The sequence below is a fragment of the Silene latifolia genome, chromosome 2, assembly GCF_048544455.1.
Source record: "Silene latifolia isolate original U9 population chromosome 2, ASM4854445v1, whole genome shotgun sequence".
In the NCBI taxonomy this organism is placed as follows: Eukaryota; Viridiplantae; Streptophyta; class Magnoliopsida; order Caryophyllales; family Caryophyllaceae; genus Silene; species Silene latifolia.
The window spans coordinates 195,245,600-195,261,342 of record NC_133527.1 but is presented as its reverse complement, the minus strand read 5'-3'; the positions used below and the strand labels follow the sequence as shown (position 1 = coordinate 195,261,342).

The 15,743-nt window shown below is 37.8% G+C and overlaps 1 long non-coding RNA gene across 5 annotated transcripts; it reads right to left on the bottom strand.

The window, feature by feature from the left end:
* Window positions 1-3,218: 3,218 nt before the first annotated feature.
* Window positions 3,219-6,829, bottom strand: LOC141644190 (uncharacterized). Of its 5 annotated transcripts, XR_012543942.1 has the most exons (8): window positions 6,565-6,827; window positions 5,869-5,991; window positions 5,561-5,708; window positions 5,348-5,383; window positions 5,201-5,255; window positions 4,413-4,482; window positions 3,787-3,890; window positions 3,219-3,468 (listed from the first exon to the last, which is right to left on the bottom strand). It is a non-coding gene; the product is annotated as an uncharacterized LOC141644190 (long non-coding RNA). The 5 variants fall into 5 exon arrangements; XR_012543940.1 differs by having other exon boundaries at window positions 5,348-5,708; window positions 6,565-6,829; XR_012543941.1 differs by having other exon boundaries at window positions 3,787-3,887; window positions 5,348-5,708; window positions 6,565-6,829.
* Window positions 6,830-15,743: the final 8,914 nt, after the last annotated feature.

Below are 15,743 nucleotides of genomic sequence, written 5' to 3'. Positions count from 1 at the left end.
AAGCAAAAACGGGCCTCACACCGGCCCCACTCACCTTGGCTAAGGGCCGGTATGAGGCCGACGTGGCAGAGCGGCTCGTCCTGAAGAATGATCTGCGTCGGGGGCAACCATCCCTTCGGCGTACCGTCCTTTTCAGCAACAAACAGCCCCATTGCCCGCCTCTCGTCCTCTTTGAGATAGACCTTCACGGCGTCCATCTTAAGCTTACTCCGGGAGACATATTTTTCATACTCTCCCCGGCTCTCGCATCGCAAGTGAACCTCGCTCTGGAACGACCGAGGCAAGGGGTAGTCCTTCGGCACCTTGACATACACCCACCGCCTCTTCCAGTCCTTACAAGAAGTAATCTTGGACACAGAAACGTAGCCCGACTCCGTCTGCACGCTGTACCACCCCACTTTACCGGGGGTTGACGGCCGAAGATGGTGAAGCCGGCGGAACAAGTTAACTGTCGGAGCCTCCCCCTTAAACTTGCATAGCCACACAAAGCCAACAATCGTCCTAATGGCCAACGGATGCAGCTGCGCCACAACGACGTTCATTGCTTTAATTATGGCACAAACGTATGCATTCAGAGGAAACTGGAGCCCATACTCCAGGTGTCTGAGGTATACGCCGATGCAACCCGGGGGAGGGCAACAGATGGCCTGACCCTCCTCAGGGATTACAATTTTATATCCCCTGCCGAAGAAGAAATGGCCCTCGAAAAGTGTTTAGCCGGAACAACTGGCGAACTTATTTATCCAAGCACGATCAGGACCAGTCATACAGGCCTCGCCGTGATGCAGGAGATGCGGCCTCCCCTCACCAGGGTGAGTCCTTTCCTCATCACCAAAATCATCCCCAAGATCATCATCACCAACATCGACATCATCAAAATCCTCCAAAACACGCTCGTCAAATTGTGGAGAGAGCGGCCTGGGACCTCCAACGTTCAACGGAGTGACAACCAATACCTCCTCCTCATCAGGACGCGACGAGGAACCCCCCGGCGCAGAAGTACTAGGCCCGGCGTCAGCAGCAGACATGGTAGCAACAGTTACTTAACAAAATAAGAGATTGAGAAAAATTTGTTTGTTTACCTTGAAGAAAAGCACTAGCCGAAGTAACGATTCTGAGGATCAGAAGAGAAAGAAGCCCTTGAAAAATTTAGAGAGAAGAAAATTTTAGAGAAAATGAAATTGGTGGCCAAAATCAGGGGCTAACTGCCCTATTTATAGAGGAAAGCCCACGAAGAAGGACCAATCAGGGCACAGCCCATGAAACGTCAGCCAATCAGCGAATAGACACGTGTCAGACATGCAGCCACGGAATGTCAATCGTCGCAACAGTTGAACGTCAATCAACGCAACAGTGACCAAACGTCTTCAACACGCCCCTTCATATCTCTTTGCCTATCCATCTTCCTCAACGAACTCCTAAGTATCCGTTCTCCGCCGGCCACATGATCAACCAAGATAGGTAGCACCGGCCGGGGGCAATCAAAAACAACCGGCACTCTCAACCTTGGTCTCGGCCAGCGCCATTTTCTTTTCCACACCGGATGTCCGTTACACAACCGTGTGGAGGGGGGGATATGGTACGGCCTTAACAAGATCAAGCCGAGGAATCAGTTCGCCGACGAAGAAATTCAACATGCGCAGAATACGTTCAACGCTCATCGAAGGTCCATACCACGGCATAGACTACGCTGGGGGCAAATTCTGCACCCGCTGACCGGTCAACGTCTTGACCAAGGTCAAAGACAAAGGACAGCAAGTCAACACCTTGGACGGCCTAGCCGACGGAGCCTATCGGCCTGTCCCTTGGGTCTCGGTCTCGGTAACTAGCCAGTCGGGACACATATCTGCGTACTCATATCCAAGACCCCTCGGCCGGCCTGCTATAGGTCCATCGGCCGAGGGTAGAACGGTCTTTCCACCTGCTAGCCACTTGGCCACTTGGCTACTACGTGACAAAAGGTGAAAGTCTATAAATACTCCTCAACCCTCATTGAGGAAATGATCCAAAATATAAACAAAACACCTCATAATCTGGTAATATCTTCCTTATCTCTCTACAATATATACTTCGCCAAGTAACACACAACTTACCCTTTAAGTTTACTGACTTGAGCGTCGGAGTGAGTACGCTCGGCCCAAGCCGAGCCCTCAGTTTGTTCATTGTTTCAGGAGAGGCCGAAAGGAGGATTCAATCAAAAGACATCATTCTACAAGCCACGAGTGGTAACAATAACTGCTCCGTAATCACACCCGGAACAATTTGTTTACATGATTAATTGATAGAAATAAAGTTTATTTTAGCTTTTTTTTACGTATGGGTCTTTCCTATATAAAGCGATCTTATAAATGGGTTATTTTATACTTGTAGTTACTAATGTTGATTTGGACTTCCATTAGTCGGGTTTTATTGTTTGTTAAAACGGGTTGAATAAGACCGGTAAAGCTCACTACAGTTATGTGATCCATTGGGCCTAGGTCTTGTCTCAATCAATATTATTAAATACAGATGTGATGTTACTGTTGAGTGTATGGCCTATCTATTATATAGTGGGCAACCTGATGGGACCCAAGAATAGTCTTATTATGGCTAGGTCTCTCCTCCCGTCTAGAATAATTCTAACCTATATAATTAGGTTATTAGGATGATATACCCATCGATTGTCATCATAAAAGAAACCTAGAAGAGGAGGAGAAGATCCTAGCATACTAATCACACTAATGGAAAAAACCCCTATTGCGTCAGTTGTAAAGGGCCTTTTGCGTCGATTTTCGACTGACGTATATCAAGGGGTCGTATTTGATATGCGTCAGTTGTAAAACTGACGCAACAAGTTCAACATTTGCGTCAGTTTTGTCTTAAAAACCGACGCAAAAAAGCACCATTTGCGTCAGTTTTATGGATAGAACTGACGCAATAAATATGTACAACCGATGCAAATAGTTATTATTTGCGTCAGTTCTTTATAGAACCGATGCATTTTCTTTTTTTGTTTTGCATCATTTGTTATAAGAACTGATGCCTTTGATAATTTATTTTAGCGAAAATTCATTTTCCCCATTTGTTTCACTTCATTCAAGTTCCGACCAATTTAATAATGCATTTTTTTATATCGAAAAATTTGCTACTAAAATTTTGGCACCACCTCTCCACAATCCGAATACCAAAACTTAAAAACATGCAACAAAAAATCAACCAACCACTAATAACATCACATGTAAAACATTACATTTCATTGAACCAAACCACGAGGTTCCGAATACAATCCAATGTATAAATAATCTACAAACGTTTTTGTTACTAAGCTAATCTATACTAAATGTTCTATAAACACTTAGTTAACTTACATAAAATTATATATCAATCCAAACTCGATGCCACAAATCTAACTCAACTCAACGTCTCAACCGAACATACTCAATTAGTCAATAGTGCTCGATCAGAATAGTAGAAGAATATATAGATCACCTGCAATCTCCCGGAGAAAAGTCAATTAGATATCAATATAACTATATGTTTAAGCACCTACCTTTAATCACACTAAGACATCATAACAAAAAATTAAGACTAACAAATTACATTATCAAATAAGGTATTCTCAAAGAAAAAACCTCGCGGGTAAAAAATACCATCCTGAAGTAAAAGCATACGAATGGTCAATTGTGGTTGAAAAAAGTGAAAAATCAAATTAATGGGAACCTTGTAATAGTGAAATGTGACAAATGAAAAGTATTATTCAGCCATGAAATATAAAGAAAGAAGATGAAGAGCAAGCACGAGACTTACAAGTGACAAAGACTTCCGTAAAAGACTCTCTTATTCAATTTGACAGCCACTTTTGCAGCCCGGTTTATATAAGCTTTACCAGCTGCTCCAAATTCCTTAACCTTCTACCCATATTCATTGTCAATGTAGCAAAACATGTCATCCAAGTGAGAACTAATTCCCAAAATTCCGTAAAAAATACATAAGTGACGAACCAGTACATCGACATTATATTTATACAATAATTGGATCAAGTTCAACAAGATTTGTTAGGAGTATAGTGGAGAGATGAGCCTTATTTAGTCCAAAGCAAATTACAACCACTGAAAATGAAGAGTGAAAGATGAGAACGGAAGATTGATGCGATGAAAGCCATTGATGAAGAAATTGGGCATCAATAGCGAGCAATGATAAAAGTTAAATTCAACAGAAGCTGTGCAATACAAATCAACAATTTGATAGAATACTTGACCAAGAATGAATCAGTAAATGCGTTGTTTATTCTAAATCTAAAAGGCCTTACAAGCACTTAAATTTATTTTTAAATAACAAATTTACTTAGTATCATTCTTCTGCTAAAAGAATACTACTAAGGTCAGAACTCGCTTTACATTAATGAGCTTTTATATAGATCATAGAACACAAACCTTTACTGTATAAAAAAAGGTGTTCTTTTCTGTATTCATGCACAATCACTGGGACGCTTGTAAGTGGCACCTACATGCAGCATTAGTCAAAATATTAGAGCAGGCAGCTATCCATAAACTGGTAAAAGCCGGATATAATAGACTCACAAACTGGCAATGGCAAGAAATGCAATAGTTGTGCTAGAAATTCCCCAGCACAACTTTGATGCCACATTAGAACCATAAATTAGTTCAGATATCTAAAAGTGTATGTGTATGAGACTATAAGAGAATGACAATAAAAAAATCCACAGCCCAGAAGGAAGTTCGGAGATGGTGCTTGATCAGAACTTTAGAAGGCAGTTACTAGTTTAGACTTTACAGGTTTCTTTAGGGCAGACTAAATATTCTAGACAACAACTTTATGAAGGAAACTCAGTGGTTACTTTGTAACGTACATTCAGAATATCCACATGCCTGAAACTTTGAAACTTAAAACTGTAAGTTTCAAGTAAAAATGATACTTCCTCTTTCCATGAATAACTTTCTCATTTCTTTTTTGGGGCATCCACAGAAAACTCACTTCAAATTTTTTTTCCTTTTTGTGTGTTAGTTGTGATTATTACGATTCACATCTTAGGCCTTTACTCAGCCTAAATATTCATCCACATTTTAATGTGCTCCTTAGTTCTCGTGCAAAATGAACTGAGAAGTTGATTCATGGATGATGTATCTAGTTCAACAGCTTAGAGGAATCCAGGGTAGAATTTTACAAACACAAAGAATCGGCAACCACAAATGATACTTACCATTCCATAGTCGGTGATAATCATTGATATGTAATCTGAGGGAGTAACATCATATCTGCAAATGGCAAGACGTTCTAGAATTATTTTCTGGAGAAAATTTTGTGTCCTCATTTTATCCCGTCATAAGGTTAATGAGAGTGTACGTACAACTAAGCCCTTAGCTGACCAGCCTACGCAGCAATCCTTGACAAAGAAATTGGAAATTCATCAAAGTTAGGGCTTGCTTTTCCACAAATATTCAACAATTTCATCAAATCAAAATCAATTAAGCACAAGGTAACATTAGTTTAACAATAAATTACATTTGGAATGAAATGGATAAAGAAATTGGAAAAAACAAAAAGTAAAGAAGACAAAAACCCTTTGAAAATAACGAGGACCGACGCCTTGAGGTAGAAAGAGTGAACATGGGAGATTAGTGTTGACGCTGGTGGCGTTGGTGAGTTTGCGACTAGGATCTTTGACGAGTACACTGGTGGCGTTGATCGAGAAGTAGGAATAATCTCAACTACCCATCATCAAAAATCACAAACCCAGAAAAAATTAACAACAATAACAAACATATACACCATTATACAGAAATTTGAAACCCCTAATGAATGCATTTCTCAATTCTCAACTCTACATTTAAATTATAATTAGAAAAGTACTAGTATTAGAAGTTATACCTACTACATACTGCTGGTCACCGATGGTGGTGAAGAAGGCAAAACTAGTGCGACGGCGAGGACGAATCATTCACCAATGTGGCGATCATTGCTTCCTGCTGGATGCTTGCTTATGACGGACAACTGATACAATCAATTTGGTGAAGCTTTTGAAAGAAATTGATAATATTGTGAAACTAGAGCAGAACGAAGCAAAATAAGAGCAGAAATGATAACAATTCAACAGAATTGAATGAAAAGTAGGGCAATTTACAGAAGAAATTGATATCTCATCGCCATTCTAGAATAAATAAGCATGATTATGAAGCGGAATAACATGATAAAATCAATCAAAGTAAGAAAATAGGGTTTATAATTTTGGGGAAATCCGAAACCTTTATTGTGAAACTATAGAGTTAACACCGGTGAATGACATGTATTTTCACACAAAAACACCCAAATTCATCAAAATTCAGGTGAGCTCTCATATTTTCATAGTCCCAAAATCAAATCAAGCAAGGCAAATAATCGAAAAAGGTAAATAGAAGGTTCACCCAAATTCATCAAAATTAGGGTTTCACTTTCCCCCAAAATACAGTAATTTCCTCAAATCACAATCAAATAATAAAGCACAAGATAACATTAATGCTCTAACAAACAAAATCAGAACTAAAATCAACAAAGAAATTGAAAAAATGAGATGGAGAAGAAACGAACCTAGTGAAAATCGAGAGTGACAAGTTTGGGACTAACGGCGATGGTGACGACTTTGCGACAATCAGCATTACAGTGTAAGCATTTGGCGGCGTTGGATCGGTGGAGTAAGGCGTCGCAAGCGAGGAGTTATGGAGTGATGGTCGAGAGTAACCAAGGTTAGAGGAGGATAAACTGAATATGTGAATAGTGTGATAGGGTGTGAAACTGTGAATATGTGAGTAGTGATACGAGTGTTTAATCATTTTTTTTTTAATTAAACATCAGTTTCAGGTATAACTGATGCAAAAACATAATATCAAATAAGTCGGTTTAGTAATATAACTGATGTATTTGATCAAATACATCAGTTTTTCTGAGAACTGACGCATTATATACGTCAGTTTCTTCCAAGAACCGACGCAAAAAGCTTGACTATAGGGCGAAATTTCATTCCCGCCAAAATTAAGTACTTTTTGCGTCGGTTTTTGTAGAACCGACGTAAATCGATTGACGCAATAGGTGTTTTTTCTACTAGTGTCACTATCTTTATAGTATTCATCTATCACTTCCGCTAACGATCTCATGGAAAAGTAACCGCCCAGTAAAGATCCCTCCCAAGTCCCAACAAAATTTTAGGTTTTGTAAAGTTATACTAATATACGTCTACTACCAATAGAGGAAGCAGCCGTGGTTTCAGTATTCCACATTGTTTTGTTCTAGTTGTTGAAGTTGGATATCCCGCTTTACATAAAAGTGAAACATTGTTTTGTTCTGACTTTTGATGGCTTTGAGATGTACAACTGTACAAGGCACTGCTCTACGGGTGGTGCTTATGGTTGGGCTGATCTACCTTGTGACATTATATTATCCATCTTCGAGCATCTAGACGAATACCTTGTTGATATACAAAGTGTTTTTCATAACAAAGTATGTTGCCTTTTCGGTTACTGCCAAAGAACTAGGATGGAGTCAAGGTAGTTTCATATACTATATGTGTAAGGATTTTTATAATGGCCCGGATTTTGGTAAGGCTCTTATCGTCTATAAAGTCGAAGGGAACATGTGTCGGAAACAAGAGAATTTGCATTCCGATATAACGGTGGATCTTGGTCCTCCTCCAAGCTGGGTTTGCCCTATGCCACATTCGAGAAAGCAATAGAAATAAAGGCCAGAAAGGTAAGTCGTTAAGCGTACAACCAACTACATTTAAGTTTTTTTTTATAGAAACAATATGTAATTATTCCCTCCGTCCCAATAATTTGTTTGAGACGGACACGACACGGACACATGACACGGCATCCCATGAAATTTAGGACACGGGACATGACATTTAAATTTAATAATATATATATTTTATAGTTATATATGTGTGATTTTATTTTTGAAAAAGTATTGAATATTAAATTTAAATAAGTGAAAGTAAAGCTTACGTTGATTATAACTCATTCTCATTTCCAAAGCCAAAACCAACTCATAATCAATCTATTTCGACATCTCATTACTAGTCTAAATAATATCCTTTGTCTCCAATTCAACTTATTTCCCCATCAAATTTAACCATATAACAATTCTCGCCATTTAATTTAAATTCAACTTGATTCCGTTTGGAGGCCAGGTGTGTCCAAATACCATGGACACGACTCAAAATACCATGGACACGTGTCGGACACGTGCCGAAATAAAAGATGAAAGTTAGACACGGCTTTACAAGTGTCCGACACGTTTTGACGTGTGTCCGACGAGTGTCGTGTTCAACACAGGTGTCCGACACGGGAACGCCGATTAAGAGGAGTGTCCGTGCAACCTAGCTTACACGTAAACTATTAGAATTACTCAAAAATTTATATAGTATTTATATACGGTGTAATTAAAAACACAATGATGCTAATTAAGAAGGAACGCCGACCAATTTACGAGCACAACGAAGCTAATGAACAAATAGGGTTGACGAGTATCTATGGCTTCTTCTAATCTGCTTCTTCTCAACTTGTTCAAAAGATGACTCCTGCTAAACGATCATACCCATTACCGGTCCGGTTTGAGTTTGCTGCTTCCAGAGATATTTCACTTACCACAGAGCCACAGAGGGACCTATTGTGGATCGTTACTACGCTACAGGTTGCAAAGGTCATGCTCTTGCCACTTCTTTTTGCAGGTACACCCCCCACTACTGTCACCGTAATGAGGATGAAGCGGAAAAATGGATGAAGCAGAAAGATGTCCACTTTATTGAGTTTGACGCCCATTACCATCCACCATTCAAGAAAAGTCGTCGTGTTGTTTCTTCGTTTGGAACTACATGTACCATTTCTTCTGTTATTTGGGTATCTAGTAGTTTTGGGGTTGCTAATGCCCCTGTGTTTGCAACCTATGCACTCCGTACTAGTTTTTATTTATAAAAGTTCATCGTTGTCAAAAAAAATGGCATCCTTAAAGTACAAAGGTAAGGTTGCGTGTTATTTCCTTCGTTTCAATAAGTTGTTTACATTGATTAATTGATTGAAACGGAGTACATTTTATCTTTTTACTTGTGGATCTTACGGCGTATTGTATTTGTATATAAGACGATTTTATATATAATCATACTTGTTTGAACTGTCTTATCCCCTAAAAGAATAAGTCTATCTTAATTTTCAATTAGTATTGCTGAAGACAGGTCGGAGCAAGTGACGGATAATGTCACTCACAAAACGGATAGGGGAGACAAGGTGGGGGCACCCTCATGTGCTTCCCTCTCTCCTCTATTTGGGTCATTTGTGAGGAAAAATGGTATCCGACACTCCAAAGTGACGGATACGTACCGTCACAAATGAGATTTTGTGCTTAATTTTTACCTGTCAATTTGCTTCAGCAAGGTAATGGGCCTACATTAAATATGTTTCTATTGAAATGTTCAATATAAAGTGGGCCTATCATGTGCTAATGCAATCTTCACGACAATACTAAATAATTAACGTAGTTAACAGAAACTAGTGTATATCCCGCGCAAATGCGCGGTAAATATATGCCTTTTAATTTTTAGTGTATTTGTTTCTTTTATATTTATATCTTGTGAATTTTTATAAAAAATAACTAATATTAAAATTAATCAAAAGAATTAAATAATTATATTAATTCTGTTTTTTATGAAAATATTTTAACTACATCAATTTTTTTTAAAAAGTCCTTTTTTCATCACGAAGTTAATAATAGGAGAATACAGGTTTTATGTATAGATTATTTTAAATGGAAAATTAGTTTAATAAATGAAAATCTAATTTGTTTCCATATATAAGTTTGAGCACTTTGGAGGGAAATCTTTAGAGAAGTTGTATTCTCTTAGTATATAGGAGGATTTACACTTTTAAAATTTGCACCTCATTAATATTTATCAGTTCACTCCATTGTATTTTGATATGAAACAAAAAAACTGAAATGAAAAACTAATAAAAAATTTTATTTAAGTTGTGAATTTTTTTATTGAATGTTTTTTTGTCACGAATCTAATAGTAAGCATGTATCAAGTTACTCTCTACAGTAATAATTATTGCATTACTGAAAAATTTAGCAACTTATACTTTATAATTTAATATCAATTTTATTTTATTTTAATGAAAAAAAAACATAATTATGAATTTATTTAAAAAATTAGAGTTTATTTATAAGAATATATTTATTGAAAAGATAATAATGTAATGAAAGAAAATTTTATTTATTACCTTATTTAGCTAGATGCTTTTTGGAGGGAAAACTAAGAGAATTTTTATTCTCTTAGTAGTAGGGGGATATTATTCTTCCAAAAAAAAGGGCATGTACGGATTTTACTAATTTATGGACGTTAATGACCGTAATATCCTTTTATTTTAATGATTTCATTTTAATACCCTTCTTTCATCAATCTCCCTCTTTTTCAATTACACTTTTCTCACTCTAACTAACGCCGCTCGTCAACCACCATTCACCACCCTCACCGTCGCCTCCCTTACACCAGTGGTTGGTCTTGACTCTTGACGATCTCAAGATTCCAAGTTCTAAAATATTAAAAAAAAATAAAAAGGATAAAATTAAAAAAAATAAAAAGGAAAATAAAAAAATAAAAAACGAAAAAGTGAAACCTGCATAGAAGCAGTAACTTATTCATGTTCATGTACTACGGCCACCACTACCATTAACTCCCCGACACCATTTCTGGTGGGTCACACACCACCCTACAATCCAACGCCGGCTGTCGCCTCTCTTCACCCCAACGCTGATGACGGTTTAAATAAACCTTGATTTAATTAGTGTAAATCAATCCTTAATTTGATACAATATAGTTAATTTAATTAAAAATTACAATTATTACTTGATCGATACGAGAATTGGTATCCATAATTGTGTGGTTTGACGGATTTGATTAATTTTGTTGATTCGATTAATTATTATTAGGATATTAGGCCCATTAAAATTTGCATAATTAGGGTTAGGTTTAATTAAGATGTGAGCTATTATAAATAGCTCACACCATATCCCAATTTAAAAAAAAAAAAATGTTTTACTGCAGTGAGCCAGTGATAGCTTTTCTTGTTTTGCTATTGCCTATCATCGTTGATCCCACCAATTGTTACACAAATAACATTATACCTCCAGTCGTACAATAGCATCATACAACCAAGTTATATTTTATCTAGTTTATGTGTAATTTTTATGAGCTTTCTTAAAGTTAACTTTTTTATGTTTAAGTGAGTGAGTTCAAAAATTTTATGGTATAGCTCGACTTCTTTGAAACAAAACTCAAAAACTTGATTATATATCTCGGGTTCTAGAGAATATAACTAGGTATAACTAGTTGTAGGATCTATTAACTGCAATTGTTATAACAGATCCAAAAACAAAGAAATATTTTCTTTCTTTTTCTTTGAAATTTGATTAATCATCTTCATTTTCGTTTAAGGTGGCACAAAACTTGACTGGCGAGTTACGCAACCATAATCACCATCATGGTGGTCCAAATTTGTTTATTTGGAGTTCGAAAAACTTAGCGTTCTCCAAATCTTGAAATTAACGGATAATTTTCCATTCTAATGATATTTGTCAGGTTCGATTAGGGTTCCTGCCAATTAACTCATACTTTCGACAAGTCCGAAAAAATTAACGTTCTTGTTCGAAATAATTTTACCAACCTTGCGAAGACGGAGATGGATAATGAAGACGAAGGAGTCGATGGAGATTGATTTTTCTTATTTTGATTTTTATTGTAATTCTCCAATCGTAAAGTTCGTACTACGTACTGCCTTTACGATTGCGGGAGGGTATTAGGATATTAGACTTATTAGGGTTTGCATAATTAGGGTTAGGTTTAATTAAGATGTGAGCTATTATAAATAGGTCTCACCATATCTTTATGTAAGACAACCTGTTGGGGATAAAATTTACAATTTTATCGAGTAACACGTGGCACGACCCAACTGGATAAAACCAAGACGTAAGGATCGATGACGTGGCAGGAGGTCCACAAGATTAAAATAAAGAAACACATGTGAAGATGAACGCATAAGATAATATGAGGAGAAAGTCAAAGTAACTGCCTCCTACTTTTTAGGTAATGGCTCCTGGATGTCAGGGGGCTGACTCGGAGGAGCCTGCTGAAATCAAAATCCTAGAAGAATAATTATAAAAGGGGAGAGAGGATCAGTCGGTGGGGGGAAGAAAAATTACGCGGCAATACTGACACTCTTCCTTCATCTGTGAGATAAATTTCGTCAATTATTTACAAAGTACCATTGTATTTCCTTACTTGCTACAAGAACGTTCCGATCATAGTAAAATTCTTGGCGGGATTCCGACGCCCCCCGCAGTTGTTCCCACAACGGGTTTTCCGCGTCACCAAAACTTCCTTGTGTCACCCTTTCTTTCGTTATCTTTCGTTTATTTCTTCGTATGTTGACTTCTTAATTCACCTGTGACAAAAGTCGATCACTTTGACCCGTCAAACTAACATTAACTAGGTAAATTTTTACCAAAACACAACCTACAATCAATAATAGTTATTTGTTTAAGAAACTTTTTGTGTACGACTCTTTACAACAAAAAAGACTGTCATGATTGGTGTCGTATTTTAGTTTTGAGCTGAAAAATCAGTTTATTCCTCACTAAAAGATGATTCCATACAATTTCAAAAGTAACAATGTATAAGAGTTTGTTTGGTTGACATAAGGGAACTAAAGTTCCTGGGAACTTTAAGTTCACATGAATATCCAATTCATGTGAATTTCCAAAAAGTGTTTGTTTTGCATGTGGGAAGTTAATTCATGTGGGAAGTTCCAATGACCAAGGGGGGGCTTGGTGAGTGACTTCCCACATAATGGAGGAAGTAGATTAATGTGGGAAGTTCTACTTCCCATGATTATGGCAACCAAACAACATCATGGTTTTACACTTCTTAGGAAGTTTAAGATCCCATGATTTTAATGGGCAACCAAACAAGCCCTAATTTGTATTATAAAATTGCGTCATATAAATTGTTGTTAAATGGGTAATCAACAACACTATATATAGCGGACTCTGAATAATAGTATAATCCTCTTAATACGAAAATTTTAAAATAGTAGATTTATTAAATTAAAAAACGAGTTAAATCTAGCGATTTAATCACAAAGTTTTCTAACACACCCTTCTAAAAATACCGTGCAATAACACATGATCTGTACTAGTTTAAATTATGGACAAATCTCATGGAAAAGTAAAGCCCATTAAAGATCTCGTTCAAACAAATTTATTCTAGGTTTTGTAAAGTTATACAACTACTATATAGGAAGCCGTGGTTTCTTTCTCAGTATTCTACATTGTTGTGTTCCAGTTTTCGACGCTGGATACCCGGATTTACACACCATAAAAAAAAACATTGTTGTGTTTGGATGGCTTTGAGAGATAAGAAGAATTTCTCTAAGGGCAGTGCTTATAATTGGGCTTATCTGCCTTGTGACATTATAGTTTCTATCTTTGAGCATCTAGACGAATACCTTGTTGATATACGTCGAGCTTCTTCGGTTTGCGTAGCCTGGCGTCGTACCCGGTTTGTGTCGAGACCGCAACAATAACGAGACTACTTCTTGCGGTGGAGTGTCCTCCTAAAATTGACGAGCCAAAGAATGTCGGAGTTTTGATGTTATGTTCGACAGACAAACCCGTGCGTGGGTAAGAGTTGAAAACTTAGGTAACAAAGTGTTTTTCATAACTAAGTATGGTAGCTTTTGTGTTACTGCCAAACAACTAGGATTGAGTCGAGGGAGTTTCATTTGCTTTATGTGTAACGATTTTGGTTATGTCCCGGATTTTGGTAAGGTTCCTATTATCTACAAAGTCAAAGGTAACGTCTGTCGGAAACAAGAGGACTTTCATTCTTATATAACGGTTGATTTTGGTCGTACTCCGAAATGGATTCGCCTTATGGTACATTCGAGTAAAAGGAGAAAATCGCGAAAAAGCTAAAGAAAGAAGGGCCGGAAAGGTAAGTAGATAACCGTACAACTTCATTCGAGTTTTTTGTCTATACGAACAATATGTAATTACTCCTTCGTCCCAGTCCTTTACTCCTTCGTCCCAGTCCTTTAATCCGGGACAAAGATGGCATTGCTCAAATCGGTTGCATAGGGACTGATATAAACACGATCACGGGGACGTTCCCCCACCACTCGGAGAACCAGTGACTCTATAACATTTCTTAAAGTTATGACCAGGGCGCTTACAAGCAATACAAAAAGGTCGGTTCGGTAAAACAGGGGCAGTCTGAGTATCATGTTTAGAATTAAAATCGCGCCCCCCCCTCCCCCTGAATGGTTAGACCCATGGTTAACTCGGGCTGCAAATGCCACGGCATCAGGAACTGTATCAGGTTTTGGGTAGGATAATTTCTGTACTCTTTCGTCTTGCAATAAGCGGTTATAAACAATATCTAAATTCGGAAGAGGAGTAATAGCAATAATTTGAGAACAAGAATTAGAGAAACGGTCATCAAGACCCATCAAAAAATCGCGTACCCGTTTCTTGTCGCGCCTGGAATTAATGATATTCATCCAGTCACAGGAACAAGTCTTGCAAGAACATGACGGTAAAGTGTCGTGCTCCAAAATTTCGTCCCAAATCGCCATCATCCTGCCATAGTAATCCATCAGACTCTCGGTATACCCTTGGCGACAGGCCATTAATTCGGCTTGCAATTGATATATCCTGGCTTCATTGCTCTGAGCAAATCGGTTTTTTATATCAATCCACATCTGTTTCGCTTCAGGGCGGAGCGATATTTGCTTTCGGAGGCCTGGTGCGGTGGTGTTATAAATCCACATCGTCACCAAGGCATTGGTGGATGTCCATGATTCTAATTTATCGGATGTAGAAGACCGCTTGACTATTGTGCCATCAATATATCCGACTTTACCTTTGGCAATCAAGGCCATATGAAATGAGCGAGACCATTCATCGTAGTTTTTTCCGTTGAATACAACCGGAGTAATACTGTGACACCCTCATTCATTGCGGAAAACTAAACACATAACTCTAGATAAAAACTGCATGGATATGTTTGTAATAGGTTCATTAGGGTAAAAACCTGTAATTTTTGAAACCGAAAACGAAATCTGAACCTGTTATAAAAATATCCAAATGGGAAGGTGTCAAACATGCAAGGTCCAAAATAAATCTCATAAATAAAATATCGCTAAAGTGGCGAAACAAAGTTATACAACCCAAATATGAAAAAGGAGACACTACAAAAAAAAACGTCTCGATGCGACGGACACGCCGCGACGGAATAATAATCCGTAGCAAATTTAAACCTGCGACGGACACTGCGACGGGCCTCATAATCTGCGACGGACTTGCGACGGACTTTCCGTTGCAGCCTATTTTCCCATACCGCCAAATTTTCTGACATGGCGGAAAGGCCTGCGACGGAAATTCCGTCGCAAAATTAAAATAATATTAAAGTCTGCGACGGAAATTCCGTCGCTGCATTAAAATAATATTTTTGCTGCGACGGAATTTCCGTCGCAGACGTTCTAAAGTGTCCAGCTGTACACCTCTAAACACGCTGGAAAAATAATATTTTTTTATTCCTGCGACGGAATGTTCGTCGCAGAAATTATTATTATTTTAATCTTGCGACGGAAAATCCGTCGCAGAAATTCTTTATACGGGCTTCAGCGTAATCCTTCTTCTTACTCTTCAATTATTTCGACTCCCTC